Here is a 20197-nt window from a genome sequence, read left to right as displayed (position 1 = left end):
GGACACGTGAATGTTAGTAAGCTAATGAGACCATTGGGGATGGAACTATACACCAAGTCCTCAAACTAAATGTTTATAGCTAATGTTTTGCTATTATAATTTGCCATTGAGGTGCACACCCACATGCCCACAAAGACACACACACACACACACATTATGGAAATTTGTTCCTCGAATTAATACATGTGCAGCCCACCATGGATTCCACATGTCCCAACATCACCTCGGCTCACATCTTATCTCCAAAACCATTAGAAGGCCACTGTCATGCCAAGAAAGGGAACAAAGTGGTTTTTAGGGACTGAAATGCAAGTCCTTGCCAGATCACTTGTTAGAGATTAAGCTGTTTCCAAAGCTGTGGTTCGGGGAAAGAGGGCTTAATGAGAGAGGACGAGGCAAGGACGCCACGAACAGGTTAGGTGGCAGGTTCCCACTCAGCGAGTGCCGTGGCTGCTATGCTGCCCTCTGTGGCGGTCAGAATATACATGTCCCCAGAAGACAGCAGCTGACAGGGTGTGCGGCAGCACTCACAAGAGTTCATGATCCATACTTGTTTGCAAGTTCAGGGCAGGTAAAATACCCTCAGTCATTTTGTCTTCTTAGCCTCAAAACCTGCTTTCCTGTATTTTTCTCCCTTAGGAATTCCTCTGCCTTCCCCACCACAAGGGAGCTCATCCTGACCTATGCCACAACATTCAGGGTTGACAGCAACCTGCAAGCTGGCCAGTCCAAACCCCAGGCCTGCCTCCCCTTCCCTCCATGACACTCCTGGGCAGGGAACATCTGGGTCCCGCCAGCTCAGCCCTCCCTTCTTGGCATCTTGCCCAGCTCCTTTCTCTCTCTCCTGAGCTTACTGTATCTGCAAAGCCAGGATAGCGACCTGTGTTTCTTCTCATACCACAGGTCGCCGTCGCATGAAGGGCTTAATGTGGATGTGCTTTAAGGAAAGGGAGGAGAACCAAGCAACTTAGAAAATAAGCCAGCCCCCCTCCCTGCCAAGCCTTGGTTCTCGACGGTGTCTGTGCACGTCAAGATTGCAGCGATGTGCGGGGGCCTCGGGCACGCAGTGTTGCAGTATTTTCTGAAAGGCTTTGCTCACTCTCTTCAGTACTTTTCCTCTTCTCACACCCTGCAGCCTGTAGAGAAATAGCCCTGGTTCCCCCTAGTGGCAGAAGCTCACAGCGCCGACCTGGGACGCTTCCCACAATCGTGGTAATTAGCCAGTAGTTTAGTTACAACCACACTCTCATTAACTAACAGCGGGAGAAGAGACTGTCCCTGTTTCCTTGGAGACCTAGCAGCGCGTGCTTCTATTGCATTGACTGTTCCCTATAAGCTCAAGAGTCCCCAGGTTGTTATCTGCATAGTGTTTACCGCATTGGATGGAGACCAAGACCTGGTAACGCTGTGTTCCAGGTTGGTGCTACTCAGTGTGGTCCTTGACCTACGCATCAGCATCACCTGGGAGCTTGATAGAAATGCAAATTCTCAGGCCTCTTGGGCCTACCGAGTCAGTAACTCGGGGGTTCAGAGCCCAGGAATTTTGACAAGTTCTCCAGCTGATTCTGATCCACAGTGAAGAATGAGGACTGACCTAGACCAAGCATGCCCTGGTATTTTGTTCCTATTAATAACCAGAAATGGCTGGGCATGGTGGGTCATGTCTGTTATCCCAGCACTTTGGGAGACTGAGGCGGGAGGATCACCTGAGGTCGAGAGTTTGAGATCAGCCTGACCAGCATGGAGAAACCCCATTTATACTAAAACTACAAAATTAGCTGGGCGTGGTGGCGCATGCCTGTAATCCCAGCTACTCAGGAGGCTGAGGCAGGAGAATTGCTTGAACCCGGGAGGCGGAGGTTGCGGTGAGCCGAGATCGCGCCATTGTACTCCAGCCTGGGCGACAAGAGGGAAGCTCCATTAACAAAAAAAAAAAAAAGAGAGAGAGAGAGAGAGAGAGAGAGAGACTTTTCCTATTAAAGGGCTAAACAAAAAGAAATGGAAAGATACTTCTTCCTTGTTCCAAGCAGTATGTATCCAATATAATTCCAATCAATAACATTTATGTATTGATTGGAATGAAAAATGCCTTCTCCCAGGTTTGTCTCTAAGGAGATTCCCCTATTCCTCCCATTGTCATCCACTTTGTCATCTAAACCCACCTTGGAATGGAGTCACTGAAGCATCTTCAAGAGATGAAGCAGGACTTGGAAATTAAGAGCAGCGAAGACTCTGTCACCAGCAGGGGAGGTGGCCTCACAGAGCCCCATGAGCTGGCACTGGCCGGCACAAAGTAAGCAGGACCAAAAACGACAAAAAGAAACCAGACAGCAGGCAAGTGACTGTTGACACAGGAAATGTAAGCCTTAGCCCTGTGCTTGCACTTTTCCAGTCTAGTGCTGTGAAATGCATCAATTACTGTCAACATTAATTGAGCTCAGAAGGGCTCAGCACCATTTTGATGAGCTCACTGATTCTAAGAGGCCAATCTCATTTTATTTTAACAGGTTTTTGTTTGTTTGTTTTTGTTTTTTTGAGACGGAGTCTCGCTCTGTCGCCCAGGCTGGAGTGCAGTGGCTGGATCTCAGCTCACTGCAAGCTCCGCCTCCCGGGCTTACGCCATTCTCCTGCCTCAGCCTCCTGAGTAGCTGGGACTACAGGCGCCTGCCACCGCGCCCGGCTAGTTTTTTTTATTTTTTTTTATTTTTTAGTAGAGACGGGGTTTCACCGTGTTAGCCAGCATGGTCTCGATCTCCTGACCTCGTGATCCGCCCATCTCGGCCTCCCAAAGTGCTGGGATTACAGGCTTGAGCCACCGCGCCCAGCCTTAACAGGTATTTTTTTAAAAACTGCTTGCTTATGTGGGAGATGGGGGCCACTCTTAACACGCTTCAAACTGCGGAAAGAAGCAAGTTGGTGACAAATGACCCATAACACAGCAGGAAAAACTGAACATACCACTGTCCATTGCAGGAGGAAACTTGGAGATCACCTAAATCAGCTTCCCGCTTGGCAGAGGGGGAAACCGAGGCCCTGAGTGGAAGACTGACACCAGAGGCAAAAGGGTTGCCTACAAGGTCACCTTTCCATGTCTCCCCTCCTCTTTCCGGGTCCAGTGATCAGTAGGCGTTCAAAATAATTCAGCCTGATTCTTAGCCTGGTCAGATTCCAGAAAATCTGTAAGCAAGTGGTATGTAATTTGACCTGGAAAATCATTTTTCCAAAAGACACCTGATCTCCTTGCTGTGTTATATCCTGGTCCCTACAGGTAATTTCCCTCCACAGAGCAAACTGAGCCAAAGTTCCCAGGGCGTCCAGCCTCTGCGTGGAGTTCCCAGGAACATTTCCTGCTGCTTCCTGCTGCTTCCTCTACGACCTCTTCCTGGAAGTTGCAGCCACCCATATGCAAGGACTCCCTAAGATGCCCACTTGCTTTCACAGGCCAGGATATCGGGAGCCTTTGAGGCCTCGGCTCCCCTACATCCACTTGGAATCCCCGAGCAGTCACTTCTGCACCCAATACCTCCAAGAGAGTGGGGCAGAAGGGCAGCTGATTGCCCCGTAACTAGTCATCCAGCCACATCTGGACGGCTGGCCGCACCTCTGCCAAAGGGGAAGAGACTCCGGCAGCCCCCGAGGAAGGCAGTGCTGACTCCCAGCCCCGAGTCGATTCACACCGCAGGCTGCGTTGATCCTTCCCTGAGAGCTCTTCCAACAAGCACGGCTTACTAAGGGCAGCACGGAGCGTCTAGGGAGAAATATTAAATACAAGTGGTGATGTCTCCCTCTAATGGACAGTCATCAGAATGTGAATGTGTCTCGGAATCTTCAAGAAAAGCAGGAAGGGCTCGGCTGGAAGCTACAGGGCAGATGTGTGCGGCTCAAAGATTCTCATGCATGGACCTCAGGTCACACACACAGCTTCTAGAGGAAGTTGTTTGTCTGCTTGCTTGCTTGCTTGCTTCCTTGTTTGTTTGTTTCATCATGTCCAGCACGTGGAGGTCTTGGCCATAAGGACAATCGCTCTCCATGTCTGACTGCAGCCTCACCAGCAGCCACAGGCAGGCTTGAAGCCAGAGCTCCTGGAGTGCTGCTCCCCTACCTTGGAAGCCACTTTCAGCCCCGCCTCGCCGTGAACCAACCACTCTCCCTTCCCTGAAGCTTGCCTTCCTCCATTTGCTAGGGGGTGTGGTGTGCAGGTCCACCAGCTGACCTCCTGTCTCTAAAACGTTCTGACACACGAGGACTCCAGAGAGATGACTGAATGAGTTCATGGCTCCTTGTTCATCTAAGAGGCAGCCAGCAGGGCTGTTCATGGCCTTCTACACTGGGAGGGAGCCCGGCGGGCACACACACTTTCATGAACGTCACCGCACTTCGCTGTCACGATGACCATGGGATTCACCTTATCCTCATCTCTCCCACTTCGCCCCAGCCACCGGGTAGGCTTTGTGTTCTGAGATTGAGCTAAGAGAGACAGGTCCTTCTCTGCAGCCCACAAAGCCAAACAGTTCAGGCCCAGGGTTCAATCAGGGCTGCTGGCTTGGCCTAGGAGCACCATGAAAATGAGGCTGAGGGATTCCAGGCTTCCTCAGCGGAGAGAGAAAGTCTACGTGACTTGTCCCATAATAGTGATGATAATAATGATTATGGTTAACACTTATGCAACTCATTTAATCATCACAGCAACCCTATGTCACAGGTCATCCCAAAACCTGCCACTCTTGCCTGGACCCAGAATCACTGTAAAAAGAGCCAGAGTCACCTGGCATTTATAACTTCCTGCCACAGAGTATGAATGCTTAATAGGTGTGGAATTTACATGGATCTCCCTAGACAAGAGGAAAGGGCTTCCATTTTCCAGCATGGACTTAGAAATCGGTTCACCCTTGGTTAATCTCGTAACAGTTACTAATCTCAGAATTACTAAGTGGGAAGAGACACTGGAGATTATCTGGTCCATTTCCCCATTTCCCAGGTGAGCTAACTAGGAAATGAAGATGTGCAGTGCTGATGTGAATCCCACAGTGAGATAGTGGCAGGGCTGTGGCTAGCTCCCAAGTCTCTACGCTTCAGCCCAAAGCTTTTCCACTCTCCCAGGCTGTGGCCGCCATGTACTCGAGGGAATGAACAGCCCCTGAGGTGTCCCCTTCAATGACCCAGGAAGCCCCATAGTCATCAGCCAGCCCAACTGAGCTCTGGAAGCAGAATCTTTCGAATATCAGCCTACAGCACCCAAGAGCATCCTGGCAAATTGGTTCTCTGTTACCTCACCCTGAAAATAAAGACAAGAGTCACCCCCGGAGAGACGCATTCCAAAGACAAGCAGACAGCAGACAGCAGGGACAGTGGAGGGCAGCCTGGGCCATCAGCCCTCCTGCTCGCATCATGGTGGGTGGCCATCCTCCATCATCTGTCCACTCTGGAAGAGACCACCCTGGCCCCTGCTCAGGAGCTGTGATGGACGTGTTCTCGGCCTCCCACTGGTTTTTCTTCTTTTCTCCAGAATGGTTTCAGGGCCTTCTGCTCAGGCACTCCACACACCCAGCTTTCCCTTCCCCACCACCCCTATCCCAGCGTGTCTGGTCTCTTGCTTCCCATTTTGGAGTAGCTTCCAGCACATGTCACTTACCAGCTGGAGTCAGTGCCAGTTATATCCCCAGCATCCCTAGGAGTGACTAGGTGGAAGGACCACCTTCCAGATAGTCTGTCTCTACTGCTCTGTCGCCACAGACTTGGTGGCATTTCCCTGGCCCGAGGGCACTTTAGGGTTCTCTAGTTACTTTCTTGTGGGTGCTCTGTCACGTGGTCAGCCAAGAAGCAGACCTGGCCTGCTCTAGTGTGAGTGTGGAGAGTGGGAATGTGAAGAAGGTAGTGAATAAAATTGGGGGGTGGGTGTGTGAAGGGCAGGAAGGGTGAGAGACTAAGAATGAATCACAGATGCTCAGATGCCTCCCACCGCGACATGGGGTCAGGAAGACAAGCAGAGAGGGCAATGACAGTGCCCCCTCCCACTGGCTTCCTCGAGAGAAAGGTGGAGGCTGGGACGTGGAGTCAGGCCCCGCTAGACCTGCTCTGAAACGTGGAGGAGCGTCGGCCGGCATCAGAGCCTGCTTCACCGGCTAGGGTTGCCACCACCGGAGGGGTGGCAACCAGCCTCAAGCAGCAGCCAGGGAGGGGGTCCAGCCTCCAGGGCCCAGTTGCTGGTTCAGCTGCCTTTCCCTTCTTCCACCCACCACTCAAGTTCACCACCTTGGAGTCCTCCTGACCTTCACTTTCTCTCACACTCACTCCACATTCAGTTCCTTCTGTTGGCACACTCTGCAAAATGATCCAGATCTGTCCGCGTCTCACCACCTCCACTGCAACAACCTGGTTCAAACCATCCTCAACTCTCTGCTGGATTATCCAAACGGCCTCCTCACTGGTAACTCTGTTACAATTTACCTCCATATCCCGTCTCTGCTCAAAACCCTGGAAGAATGGCTTCCCCTGCAACTCAGAGTACAAGCGAAGTGCTGCAAGGCCCTGGCTGATGGGCCCCATTCTCCACCACTCAGCTGTCCCCGGTCCCACCTCCTGCTCTCCTGCTGGCTCACTGCCCCCCGCATGCCACAGTGCCCTCCTTGCTGTTCCTGGAACACGCCAGCCACACATCCACCTCAGGGCCTTTGCACTTAATCCTCCTCCAAGAACATTTCTAACCCTCCCGGGCACCGCACATCTACCTGGCTCCCTCTGGCCTCATTCTGCTCTTTATGCAAACGTTACCTTGTAAGTCATACTTCCGTGTCTCCCCTGCTTTAAGCTGCTGTCCACCCACAACCCCGACACACACACAGACACACACGCACACTCCTGCTATATTCTCTGTATTCTCTAGCCCCCTTGCTTGATTTTCCTCTGTTGCCTATACTCACCTAGCATACAACGTATTTTAGTTATTTATTGTATTGTGCACCTTTCTCCCCAACTAGAACTCAGCCTTCGTAGGGGCATGGGCTCTTGTTGCTTTTATTCATTTCATTCACCTAGAAAAGTGCTCAGTACATAGTAGGTACTCAATAAACGCCTGCTAAATGATGAACAAATCAATGTTAGACACAGTTTGGGAAACAGACCCTCACAGGAGGTGTCAGAATTGTTGGGTTTATTTAGTAGGAAATTGGGTAGAGTTCATCTAATAAAGTTATTGGATTTATTTAGAGAAGCCTGGCAGAGAAAAGGGGTGTGTATATGTGTGTGTGTGTGTGCACGTGTGTGTGTTTTCAGGGATGTTTGACAACCACCTCCACTTGTAGTAAACAATGTGTGGGTCCCTGATTATTTGTATGTAAGTGTTTTAACTGTATGTATTAACCAGATTCCTTCATTTATTTCCTCACTCACTCATTCATTCACCACACATTGTATGAGGCACAATTCTGTATCAGGTTCTCTGCTAGACACATGGCTAAGGCCACGGTCTCTGCTGTCCAGACTTCTGCAGCATGGTCAGGAGGCCCCAGCACTCAGGACAATCTGGGAGGGTGTGGGCATTAAAGCAACTTGGAGCCCCAGCAACAACTCGTTAGGAAAGAAGATTCCACGCAAGAAAATCATCCTGATCCTTCATTTCGTCAGGAAGAGGAAAAGACATCTGAATGAGTGCCTAGCAGTGGGAATGTCCCCCACCAGAGATCCTGGAAGAGTACAGGACTTGTTTGATTGCTGAGAAGTAACGTGACCTCCTTCCACTGAGGACAGGCCAAGGGAGAACAGCTGTCAGCTACAAGAACAACTTGGGTGACTAGGAAGAACACCCTTCTGTGTCTGGGAGACCCCGCACACAGCATCATCTGGCCTCCGGGAAGTCCACGTAAAAAAAATAACTCAGCCCTTTTTATTTGCTCAGTCATGTGTATATCAGAGGCAGATAACTCTAAGATCATGGGTGTTACGCATCTTACTTTCTTGCAGAATGTCCCCTGTCTGCAGGCCGGGTCACGGCAGAGGGTGATCAAGCCCTCTGTGGTCACAGATCTGGTTATCTGTGAGTGGCCATCACATCCTCCTGTGTAGTGAGGATGCCCAGAAAGCTGCAGGTGCTCTGAATTTCGGATCCCTGCCTACTCTTGTGGAGACCACGTGGCTTGTCTGCCTAACTTGGCCGTCGGTATTTTCTCACGGCATAACGTACAGCCTCTGAGATTTTGCCATATGTTTATTTGCCATTCTTCCACAGCCACCCTTGTCCTGGGTGGGTCTGCAACACAACCATGCACCTCCCGGAATCCCCTGACCACCCCATAGCTGGTCTCTTTGCCCACCAGCTTTCACCCTGTTCCTACAGCTTCACCCCGACATTCTGGGCCCCATCTCTAGGGACAGCGGGTCTGGTCTCAGCTTTTTCTGGCTTGGTTGCTGCTTGTGGGGGGCCTCCACAGGGGTGTCAGGCCAGATCACCTAGGCAGGGGGTCTCGTCTTCTGAAGAAGTTGAGGGTTCAGCTGCTGTCAGAATTCTATGCGTAGATGTCCTTGCTTGCACCACCTGCCAGCATTTTTCCTGCCAGGGAGGAACCAGAACAAAAGGAAGTGTAGTTAGCGATATAAGGGTGTGTCGCATGAGGGATGGAACTGAGAAACCTGGAAACAACAGTGTGCTTCCTCACCCCGCTAGCATTTGCCTAGTGATCTCCTACCGGGTCCCCAGCCTTAGGCACTCTGGTCTGTTCAAACTGTACCTCCCACTGCCACCCAGCAAACTCCGGCAACTAATCAGTGACTGTGAGCTTGTGCAACCTGAAGCCATTTCTGCCCATGTTGTCCTTAATACTGTTGTCATTAATTCTTCACCTTTAACGGCCCCCGAGTCCCTCTAGAGTCCAGTCCAACCCGTGTGCCCGACTTCCAGGCCCCAGAGAGCACAGTCTCATCTGATCTATCCAGATGCTCTCACTGCTCCCTGACACCTCCCACCGTCCACATGGTCGAAGGGTGCCCTCTCCCACCCTCAGCCTGGACCAACATCAGGCATGTTCCTCTCTCTCTGAAAGAGTTCCTGCCACTGCCTGGCTCCTCCTTACCCAACCCCTACACTGCCAGAATGTTCTCGAGTCTCCTTCCCACAATGCTGAGTCCAGTCCCTCTAGGCCCGGCTGAGCCCCTACGGCCAAGAGCCCCTTTGGTTGGGAAATCCATGTAAAAAAATAACTCCACCCTTGATATTTGCCCAGTCATGTGTATATCAGAGGCAGATAACTCCCACGCAGACCAGTCCTCTGCATGACTGATCTCTCTGCTGCCTTTCCCGTCTGGCCCACACGCTATTGCAAAGCCTGTGAGATATGCTGCCCGAAGTCCTGTGTTTAACATCGGCCTCTACCGTGGCCTGGGCAAAGTTAAACTCCTCGCTTGTCATCCCTGACACAATGCATGTGTCTCTGTGACTACCAGAAAGTACTCCAAGAGCAAGCCAGAGTCGCCAAACAAACCAGCAACCATTGTCATTTCTGTTTCTGCATGTGAAACAGGAGCAACAACAACAAGGTGTTTGTGATCTGCTTTGCAAAAGGTAAATAAGGTTTCCATAAACTCCAGTTGGTATCATGATTGCGCCCATGCAATGGACTTCTGCAGAAGGAAAAGACTTTACATTTGTAATTTAAATCATTTGGGAGCAAGCCCAAAGGTCCATGGCATGGAGTAACTGGCAATCTTACTCAAGCACAAATTTAACTGTAAAGCCTGGTGTTCAGGACAGCAGTTTGCCCTGGTGACTGTCACTGACTCTCTGGCGTCAGACTCACTAGGACATTGTTCAGGGGCTTCCCACTGGCTTCGTGAGGGTGCAATAGCTCTTGCAAAGTGGTGAGAAAGAAAAAGAGCAAAAATCTCTGTGTGCAATTCCAGTGGCCATTAGGTGAAAGGTACCTTAGCAAAGGGTCAAAGTTTTCTTCGGTTGTTTCAAAGGGAAATGAACGGAAAACTCATTACTCTTCGCACGCACATGTGATGGAGGAAAAGCCTGTACAAGCACTTCTGCATTCATAAATGTGGAGTTGTGTCAGGTGCCTGAACACAGGTTCTAAATGCTAAGGGTCATTAGACTCAATTCTGCTATGAATGTAAATTAAACATCAGAAGCGTTCTCCCTGGACTGTTCTATGGCTCCACCTACTGTATGTTCTTAGGGAATGCACCGTAATTTTTATATGAGCCCAAAGAAAACATCGCTGGGGAAGTCCATCTGCTCTAGAGTTTAAAATGACTGATTAAAAAGTTGGAATCAGCCAGACCAACATGGAGAAACCCCGTCTCTACTAAAAATACAAAATTAGCCAGGCGTGGTGGCGCATGCCTGTAATCCCAGCTACTCGGGAGGCTGAGGCAGGAGAATCGCTTGAACCGGGAAGGCGGAGGTCGCGGTGAGCCGAGATCACATCACTGCACTCCAGCCTGGGCAACAAGAGCGAAACTCCGTCTCAAAAAAAAATAAATAAATAAAAAAGTTGGATTTTTTTTTTTTGCTCCCTCCTGAAACCCTACAAAAATAACAGCAGAGGAAATTTTTACAGAGAAGAGAGGAGGTAAATTATGTAGACAAAGAAATCAGAATAGTGGATGAAAATATTAAAAACCAATTTGCAGATGATGGAAAGCCCCTGGAGAAATAGCATTTTACTTGGGAGGGGGAAAGATTTAAAGCCTGAGTCCCTGCTGATGCCAATGAGATACAACCTGATTTACCCCCAGGAACCTATACAGGCTCAGGAGTTGAGGGTGTCAGGTGCCACAGAAGCAGGGTTGAGGGGCAGAGCTAAAAACTGGTTGCAGTTAGACACACATTTTCAGGTCTCCTTTGCAATCTCACAAAACCAAGCAGCTACTAATCCTACCACCTTGTCAAAAGATGTAAAATTTCTTCTGGAGAAACTATACCAGAAGGGCCTAGACTCAAGGAAAGCTGGCACCATATAAGGCTCTGGAGGAACCGTACTGAAGGCAAGGAGTTAAGTGTGAGGGGAAATCCCACATGTTGAATGGTGAGACACTTGGCCACTTCCCCTGCTCTGCTCCCAGGGTAATATCAAACGGGCAAGTTGGAGAGTATTTTCATGGAAAAACCGAAGGATTCCAAGAAAAAAAAAAGGCCTGTAGATACTGGAGGCCCCCAGTGAGACGGCCTGATCCCAGCTTCATCACTCTGCAATAAGCTCACCACTCCACAAGCTCCAAAGACACAGAGATTCCAGTGAGCTTCTTAGTACTTCACTCGTGAAAATGAACAGAGATCCTCAAATTACAAACATCTAAGGAAAGCCTCTGAAAGGTCAAAACCAAAGACAGAAACTCAGAGAAAACAGAAAATTCCAGAAGCAAGAGAAAACTTCAGATATATTAAAAATCCTCAGATAAATAAGATGAACTAGTTTATCCATGAAACAAGAAGAAGCTGCTATTATAAAAAGGAACCACCCAAGGAGAAGAAAATAATTCTTTGGAAATTAAAAATATGACAGCCAAAATCAAAACTTCAATAGAAGAGCTAGAAAACAAAGTTGAGGAACTCTCCCAGAAAGTAGAATGGAAAAGAATAGAGAAGAAATAAGGAAATTTGAGAACCAGCCCAGGGGATCCAAAGTCTTACAACAGAGTTATAGGAAAAGAGAACAGGCAAAAACAATGAAAGAACATTATTAAAGAAATAGTTTTTTAAATGTTCAAGAATTGAAAACATGCATTTCCAGACCCAGAGTGCCCACTAAACACCCAAGAAAATGGATAAAGATAGACCTACATCAAGGTATAGCATCATGAAATTTGGAAATTAGGGTATCAGATTTTACCAAAAACATCATTAGAAACTAGAAGACAATGGAGGTGGTTTTCAACCTCAAATGCCATCCTCATCAAAGCAACTACTTGCAGCAGAGAGGCGAAGGGAAATATTTGGACAATAGTAAAGGGGTGTTCCAGAACAATGGTGAAGCAACAGGCCTCGGCCATCCTGAAGCAGGGGGACAGAGTGGCCCTGGAAGTCAAGATGAAGGTGAGGGAGAGCCTGGTGCATTTACATGTAGGAGGAGATTTACGTTTCTGGTGGGAAGTTTCCTGAACCCCACTCTCCATTTGGGTATCAGTGATAGGTACATAGAAAACTAAACAAGGAAAAAGAAGATATTCAGTAACTCCAGAAGAAAGCAAAAAGCAGCACAAGAAAGGAAACGGAACGACAACACTGCACATTATGTGGCTCGAGGAGGAATACTATCGACACCATCATAATAAAGTAGGATGAACGCTGAACTAATAAATATGTTATTTATATTACAGTGGGTTGAGATGGGTGTGTGTCTACATTGTGGAGAGTAACGGTGGGTGGTGTAAGAAAGGTAAATCCTTATCTTCCATACTTGGAAGTCAATTTTCCTAAGACTTAAAAAATAAAAATTAAAAAGCAATATAAGTGTGTTACAGGTCTAGCATCCCTAATCCCAAACTCCAAAATCCAAAATCCAAAATGCTCCAAAATCTGAAACTTGTTGAGTGCCAACATGAAGTAGTGACACCTTTGCTTTCTGGTAGTTCAATGTACACAAACTTTGTTTCACGCACAAAGTTATTGAAAAATTACTTTCAGGCTATGTGTACAAAGTGTATATGAAACACAAATGAATTTTGGTTTACATTTGGGTACCATCCCCAAGATACCTCATTATGTATATGCAAATATTCAAAAAAAAAAAAACTCTAAAATTGGAAACATGTCTGGTCCAGGTATGTGAGATAAAGGAGAAATCCAGTGACAAATGTAGAAGAAACAGCTAAAGAGTTCCAAGAAATTGTTTCTGAAGGATGCAAGGTAGGGATAAGGAAGGGTAGGGCAGGGGATTGTTACTGTTGTTATAAGCCTTATTGAAATGGTTTACCTTTTTCCCCTTAGGCTAATATTTTAATTTAAAAGAAAAGAAATGGCACATGAAAATGGCCCCAAATCGAGTCTCTAGACTGAAGAACCTGAGTTCTGAGGTTGCCAGATTTAGCAAAAACAAACAAAAAGGACACTAGTGACATTTAAATTTTATATAGTAAGTAATCTTTTAGTACAAGTATGTCCCAAACATTGTAAAAATTACTCCTAGTTTATCTAAAATTCAAATTTAACAGGCATCCTCTGTTTTTTCTAGGAACCCTATGCCTAATATCCAGCACATTCACAACAATGCACTTAATCATGATTGCGGAGCATCCACAAAGAGCAAATCTTAACAACCTGCAGAGGGAGAGAAGTTCATGTACAAAGAAATCGGAGAAGCCTTGACTCCTTGCAGCAAGGGTGGAGGTTAGGAAGCACCAGAGCAATGCTTTCAAAATTCTAGGAAACCATGATACCCATTCCGGAATTTAACATCCATCCAGTAATTCATAAAGTTTGAGAACTGGATAAAGGCATTTTGAGGCATGAAAGCTCAAAACTGTATTTTCCATTTACCCTTTCTTACCCTACTGAAGGGTTTGTCCAATCCAGAGAAGAAATAAACCAAGAAAGAAGAAACATATAGTCCAGAAAAACGAAGACCCAGGGTAGAAGGGAAGGAAAAGAATTCCCAGGACACCAGCTGTCCAGGGCAGAGAGAAAGCAGGCAACACAGTGGGGGAGGGAAGGCTCCGAAAGGAAGGCTCCAGGGGGAAGGAACCGAATGGTCCACAGCCTGATGCATCTGATGCCACGGGAAACCATGTTCAGAGGGCTTTTTCCAACTCCGTTGGCAAATCTGGAAAGAATTATAAACAGGAACACTGAAAATTAAGCAGGTGAAGAAAATGAGGCAATTATTAACAAAATGTTTACAAGACATTAAATTAACATTATAAACTGAACAATGAGATCACTTGGACTCGAGAAGTGGGGGAAGGGATTGCTTTGGGAGTTATACCTGATGTAAATGACGAGTTGATGGGTGCTGATGAGTTGATGGGTGCAGCATACCAACATGGCACAAGTATACATATGTAACAAACCTGCACATTATGCACATGTACCCTAGAACTTAAAGTATAATAATAATAAAAAAAATAAAAAATAAATAAAATAAAAATAAAATAAAATAAATTAACATTATAATATACTGCTTTGCAATGCAGAAAATAGTCTTTCATAGTGATAGTGACAGACACACTGAACACTGATTTAACCAAAAAATTATGGGGGAGGCAGAGAAAGTGGTAGAGGACATATGGCTTCATGTACAAAGGCAAGAGGTAATGCCCATCACGCAGAGTCACAGTCCTTACGGCAGCCCAAAGGCCCTATGCAATCTGGGTCACCCTGGCTTACCCCACCCAAATTACTCTCCTCCTCATTCACCTTCCTCCAGCAGTAAAGGCCCCTTTGCTGTTCTGTTCCTCAGTTACCCCATGTCCTCCCACCTCAGGGCCTTTGCACTAGCTGTTCCCCTTGCTTAACCTGCCCCTTCCCCCATTATCCACAGGGTCCAGTCCTCCCATCCTGAAGATGCTCAGATGCCATCTTCTCAGTAAGCCTACCCCTTCTCCCACTCTGTTATTTAACACTATACTTCTTCCCTGACATTCCCTACATTACCTCTGCTGTGGTTTACTTTTCTCCATATTATTTATAATCATCTCTACAAAAGGCACCACCTCATTATAACGAGATGGTTATAGTAATATTTTATTTAAACATTTGTTTATTCTCCCTACTGGAATGAAAGCACCATGAGGACAGGGAATTCTGTTTGCTACATGTATCCATAATTTGTTTGCTGATGCATCCATGGTTAGAACAGAGTGACTGGCACATAGTAGGTGCTTTAGAAATATTTGTTAAATGAAAAAGTAAATCAAGAAAGAGTAACATCTACATTTACTGAGAAAAAATAAAGGTCAATCCCAGAAAACAAACTTAAAATAATTGAAAGTGGTCCTGCTATGGACTGGCTTCATGGTGAGGGAGAGAGAGACACGGGCAAGCTGGTTTTCCCTGGAAGCCTTATACTATTGATATGGTTTTGATCTGTGTCTCCACCCAAACTTTATGTCAAATGTAATCTCCAATATTAGAGGTGGGTCCTGGTGGGAGGTGATTGGGTAATGGGGATGGATTTCTCATGAATGGTTTAGCACCATGCCCTTAGTGCTGTCCTTGAGATAGTGAGTGAGTTCTCACGATACCTTGTTGTTTAAAAGTATGCGGCACTGCCCACCTCGCCCTCTTGCTTCTGGTTTCGCCATGTGAACTGCCTGCTCCCACTTTGCCTTCTACCATGAGTAAAAGCTCCCTGAAGCCTCCCCAGAAGCAGACACCTCCATGCTTCCTGTACAACCTACAGAACTGTGAGCCAATTAAACCTCTTTTCTTATAAATTATCCACTCTCAGGTATTTCCTGATAGCAACGCAAGAACGGCCTAACATAACTATTGCTTGTCTTTTCAAACTGTGTGCATATATTACTTTAACAAAAAGTAAAGAATTTTTAAAACATGATTACTGTTTTGCCCTCCACCCAAATCATACTTCATTCCAATGCCAAAATGAAGTGACTATTGAATTATCTACTATTTGTATTATTAATGCCTGGAAGTCATCCTCCTCCTCCCTTTCTGTCTATCCCACCACCTCCAATTGATTCCCAAGTACCAAAGCTTTCACCTTCCAAAGCTCTCAAACCTATTCACCTCTTTCCATCTCCATCACTACTGCCCTAGTCCCATCTTCCACCTGGCCATGGACACAAGTTTTATCATTGGTCCACCTGCATCCATCCAGTCCCTCCAATCCATTATACTGTGGCCAGACCAATACTTTCACTCACAAATCCGATCGTATTACCCCATCGGATATGGTTAGGCTGCGTTGCCACTCAGATCTCATGCTGAATTGTAATCCTCAGTGTTGAGGCAGGACCTGGTGGGAGGTGACTGGATTATGGGGGTGGATTTCCCCCTTGCAGTTCTCATGATAGTGAGTTCCCATAAGATCTGGTTGTTTGAAAGTGTGTAGCCCTTCCCCTTTTGCTCTCTCTCTCTCTCCTGCCGCCACGTGAAGACATGGTTGCTTCTCATTCACCTTCCCACCGTGACTGCAAGTTTCCTGAAACCTCTCCAGTCATGTTTCCTATATAGCCTGTGGAACTGTGAGTCAATTAAACCTCTGTTCTTCACAAACTACCCAGTCTCAGGTAGCTCTTTATAGCAGTGTGAGAACTACCAAACCATTTCACCACCCCACCACTTGAAACCCACCTAAGGCATTCATCCCGTGGCTCTAAGGCTGAAGATAAAACTCGTAACCTGTGGACCTAGCTCCAGGCTCACCATGCTCATACTTACCATGTTCCTCTCATCATGGGGCCTTTGGATACACTGTCCCCTCTCCCTGGAATGTGGTTTCTACCTCCTCTGACTATTTAACTCCTGTTAATCATTCAAATATCAGCTAAAATGTCATTGAGTTAAATGTCCCTAATTTGGACTTTCATAGCAGTTTTGTGGGTATCAGTTCCCAGTAACATGTGCACAGTTGCAATTTTACATTTGGGCTTAATGGATTAACATCTCTTTCCACTCCTCCTCCTCATCAGCACACATACACATCACACACACACACACACACACACATCCACACACACACTTAAGCTCCATAAAAGGAAGAAATCTTTTGTTTCATTTATCACTATATCCCCAGTGCCTAGAAGACAGGAGGACCTCAATACATACATGCTGAAAAATTTGTATGATACACTATGCTTTCCTGTGGCAACAACCAGTATGTATTGCTTTGGTTTAAATAACATTTATTCATCTGTCTCATCTCTACCCTAAAATTCTACAACTTGGAGATCGCATGTTTTTTCTTTGAATGCCCTGTTTCCCTCTCTCCTCTCTATATTACCAGTCCCCATTTTTAGATTAAAATTTAAATTTCTGGAAATGGAAATGTACTGACAGAAAACGTGCAAAAGGTCATGTGTCGTATGGGTTTCTATGCCGGCAAGCTAACATGGTACAAAACCCTCCTTCACGCTTTGCCTTTTAGACATAATCGTTGATGGTATATTTGCAGCACTTCACACATGATCTTTAAATACGTCACCTTCCTCTGCACTTCAATACTTATTCAATTGGCTGAATTCCACTGAACATCTGATAGAGCACTTTAGGCAAATCTAATGATTTTCATCTTGCCTCAAGTTTATTAAGTTTTAACACCAATGCTTTGTGCTGCAGACGTCTCTATTTTCTTCTCACTTTGATAAAATAAGGACAAAAAATTGCTAAAAATAAGATTAAATAAATCTTACTAAATATTTATTATTTATCTTATAATCTTAATAAATTGCCAATTTATTATGCATACAGCGTTATTATACAGAAAAGATGGTGATACTGGCTGGCTGATGGGGCCACCATGAGAATGCTCATCTGTCACCTAATGCACACGATTCTAAATTCAGCATAAGATGGGGGCATCAGTGGACTCTAAATTTGAATGTCAAATGTTGAGCACCACTTGTTTATACCCCTTGTGCAATTAGGTACTGCCTGATAATCCAATATTAATGTCACCCTTTGATGAGTAAAATGAGTTTAAATTCATCCTTTCTTTTTCTTCCTGCTTATCAGGACTATATGATCAACCAAATATTCTTTAAAGTTCCTTCTAAGGAGTAAGACTATCAGATTGTCTTCCTTAAATAAGCTCCCCTTCAGACACAAGCTGCAATCAACACGGGCAGTCCTAAATTTTTATGTTCGCAATATAATACAATTGAGAATCTTCCTTGTGTGCACTTTAAAAACACCCAATCCTCTGCCTCCAGTTAGTCTCGGGCAATAGCTGGCTATTGAGGGACACATCCCTAAGTGGGCTCCGCTCCCCAGAGCTTGGGCTATGCCACATCAGCAGGGAATTCTGGGACCAGAATCTGAACCATCCTTCTTGCTGACCCAGTGCGTGCCACTGACCATCTCAGTCTTGTTGGAGTTAGGCTCAACAGATGTTTCCCAAGCATTCTGCCATTTCTGTGATTGATGTGGAACGTGTCATCCCTTAAAACCTCGAGCTTGGTAAAATTTTCTGCTTCCCTCAGATTTGTCACCAGAGCCCTGTGCATTCATTCCCAGGAGGTAAAGAAGTGGCATGCAACAAGTTAGGGCTACCGCCGCTCTGGCTGGTGTGAGATGGTATCTCATTGTGGGTTTGACTTGCATTTCTCTAATGATGAGTGATATTGAGCTTTTTTCATATGCTTATTGACCACGTGCATGCCTTCTTTAGAAAAGTGTCTGTTCAGGTCTCTTGCCCACTTTTTAATGGGGTTGTTACCTACAGGAAAATTATCCAGACACTCTCAAGGGTCACTTTATCTTTAAGAGGATATATATCATAATTATCAATGAAATGCAAACAAAATACCATTTTAGGCCCAAATCAACTGCTTCCTTCTACAACTAGAATATTCAGGAATGACATAAACTTATGATTTTTCCCTGTTTGCCTCTTACCATAGCCATCCATTATAACTTTTCATGATGGAAGTTTTTTCTCTTCCAAAAAAAAAGTACACACTCATTATGAATAATTCACTGACTTCAGAAAACTATAAAAAAGAAATAAAAATTGTGCATGTACCTTCTACTCAGAAAAAAACAAGCACTTTGCCTTTGGAGTCACATAAACTTGGTCTTAGGCCAGTTGCTCGGTGGCCTCCTCTGGTAAATGGAAATTATAATTGAAGCTACTCCACAATGGGAGGATTTAAGATAATGTTGCTATAAGGCACAGTGTTCTGTAACTACTAGCTATGACTATTATTATTAATATACATCCAGTCTTTTTTTCTATGCGTGTGTACGTATATGTCAATGGGCATGTTTTCTGTTTCCACAAGGTGGCTTTTGTTTCCTGAATAGTTATTTAGAAAATACATTGCTTTCGGTGGCGCAAGCCTGTAATCCCAGCACTTTGGGAGGCCGAGGTGGATGGATCACGAGGTCAGGAGATCAAGACCATCCTGGCTAACACGGTGAAACCCCGTCTCTACTAAAAAATACAAAAAACTAGCCGGGCGAGGTGTCGGGCGCCTGTAGTCCCAGCTACTTGGGAGGCTGAGGCAGGAGAACGGCGTAAACCCCGGAGGCAGAGCTTGCAGTGAGCTGAGATCCGGCCACTGCACTCCAGCCTGGGCGACAGAGCGAGACTCCGTCTCAAAAAAAAAAAAAAAAAGGAAAATACATTGCTTTGATAAATAAATACAGTTGACTTTGAACAACTTGGGAATTAGGGTTGCCGACTCCTGAGCAGTTGAAACTTTGCATATAACTTTTGACTCCCCCAAAACTTAACTGCTAATAACCTCCTGTTGACCAGAAGCCTTGCTGATGACACAAAAAGTCATTTAACACATATTTTGTATGTTATATGTATTATGTAGTATATTCTTACAATAAAGTAAGCTAGAGAAAAGAAAATGTTAGGAAAATGATAAGGAAGAGAAAATATAGTTACTGGTTATTAAGTGGAAGTGTATCATTGTAAAGGTCTTCATCCTCATTGTCTTCACACCGAGTAGGCTGAGAAGGAGGAGGAAGAGGAAGGGTTGGTCTTGCTGTTCCAGGGGTGGCAGAAGCAGAAGAAAATCCATGCATAAGTGGGCTCATGCTGTTTAAACCCATGTTGTTTACAGGTCAACTGCATTCAATTTATTAAGATTATAAATCTTTAAACCAAGTCTTCCTTAAGCTTTTGAGTTCAACGCACAAACTTTATTATTCTATGCATAAGCAGAGTTTGCCTGCTTTTTTATGTATATTATGCCTGAACTCCTGAGAGCCTTTGAAAGCAATCAGAGCAGGATAACATCTTTAAGGGTATGTATTATGGACCAATGTTTGTGTTTCCCCAAAACTCATATGCTGAAGCCCTACATCTCAGAATGCCCGTATTTGAAGATGGACCTCTAAGTAAGTAGTTAAGGTTACATGAGGTCATAAGGGCGGGGTCCTAGTCCCATGGGATTGGTGACCTCATTAAAAGGGGAGACACACTGGAGCTCTTTCTCACTCTATGCACAGAGGAAAGGCCATGTGCATCCTCAGTGAGAAGGCAGTCATCTGCAAGCCAGGAAGAGAGCCCTCACCAGAAACCAATTTGCTGACAGCTTGATGATGGATTTCTAGCTACCACAGCAG

General features: G+C 45.7%; 1 protein-coding gene across 3 annotated transcripts in view; it reads right to left on the bottom strand.

The window, feature by feature from the left end:
- Nucleotides 1-8185: 8185 nt before the first annotated feature.
- KCNA6 (potassium voltage-gated channel subfamily A member 6) overlaps nucleotides 8186-20197 on the bottom strand; it is a 41520-nt gene continuing 29508 nt past the window's right edge. For all 3 annotated transcript variants that reach the window (XM_050750194.1, XM_050750193.1, XM_050750192.1), the window contains one exon: nucleotides 8186-8545. The gene's annotated coding sequence lies outside the window, so the exon portion shown is untranslated. The remainder of the gene's footprint in view (nucleotides 8546-20197) is intronic.

The sequence above is a fragment of the Macaca thibetana genome, chromosome 11 (assembly GCF_024542745.1).
Source record: "Macaca thibetana thibetana isolate TM-01 chromosome 11, ASM2454274v1, whole genome shotgun sequence".
In the NCBI taxonomy this organism is placed as follows: domain Eukaryota; kingdom Metazoa; phylum Chordata; class Mammalia; order Primates; family Cercopithecidae; genus Macaca; species Macaca thibetana.
The sequence above is the reverse complement of the archived record's forward strand: the minus strand, read 5'-3'. Positions and strand labels throughout refer to the sequence as shown.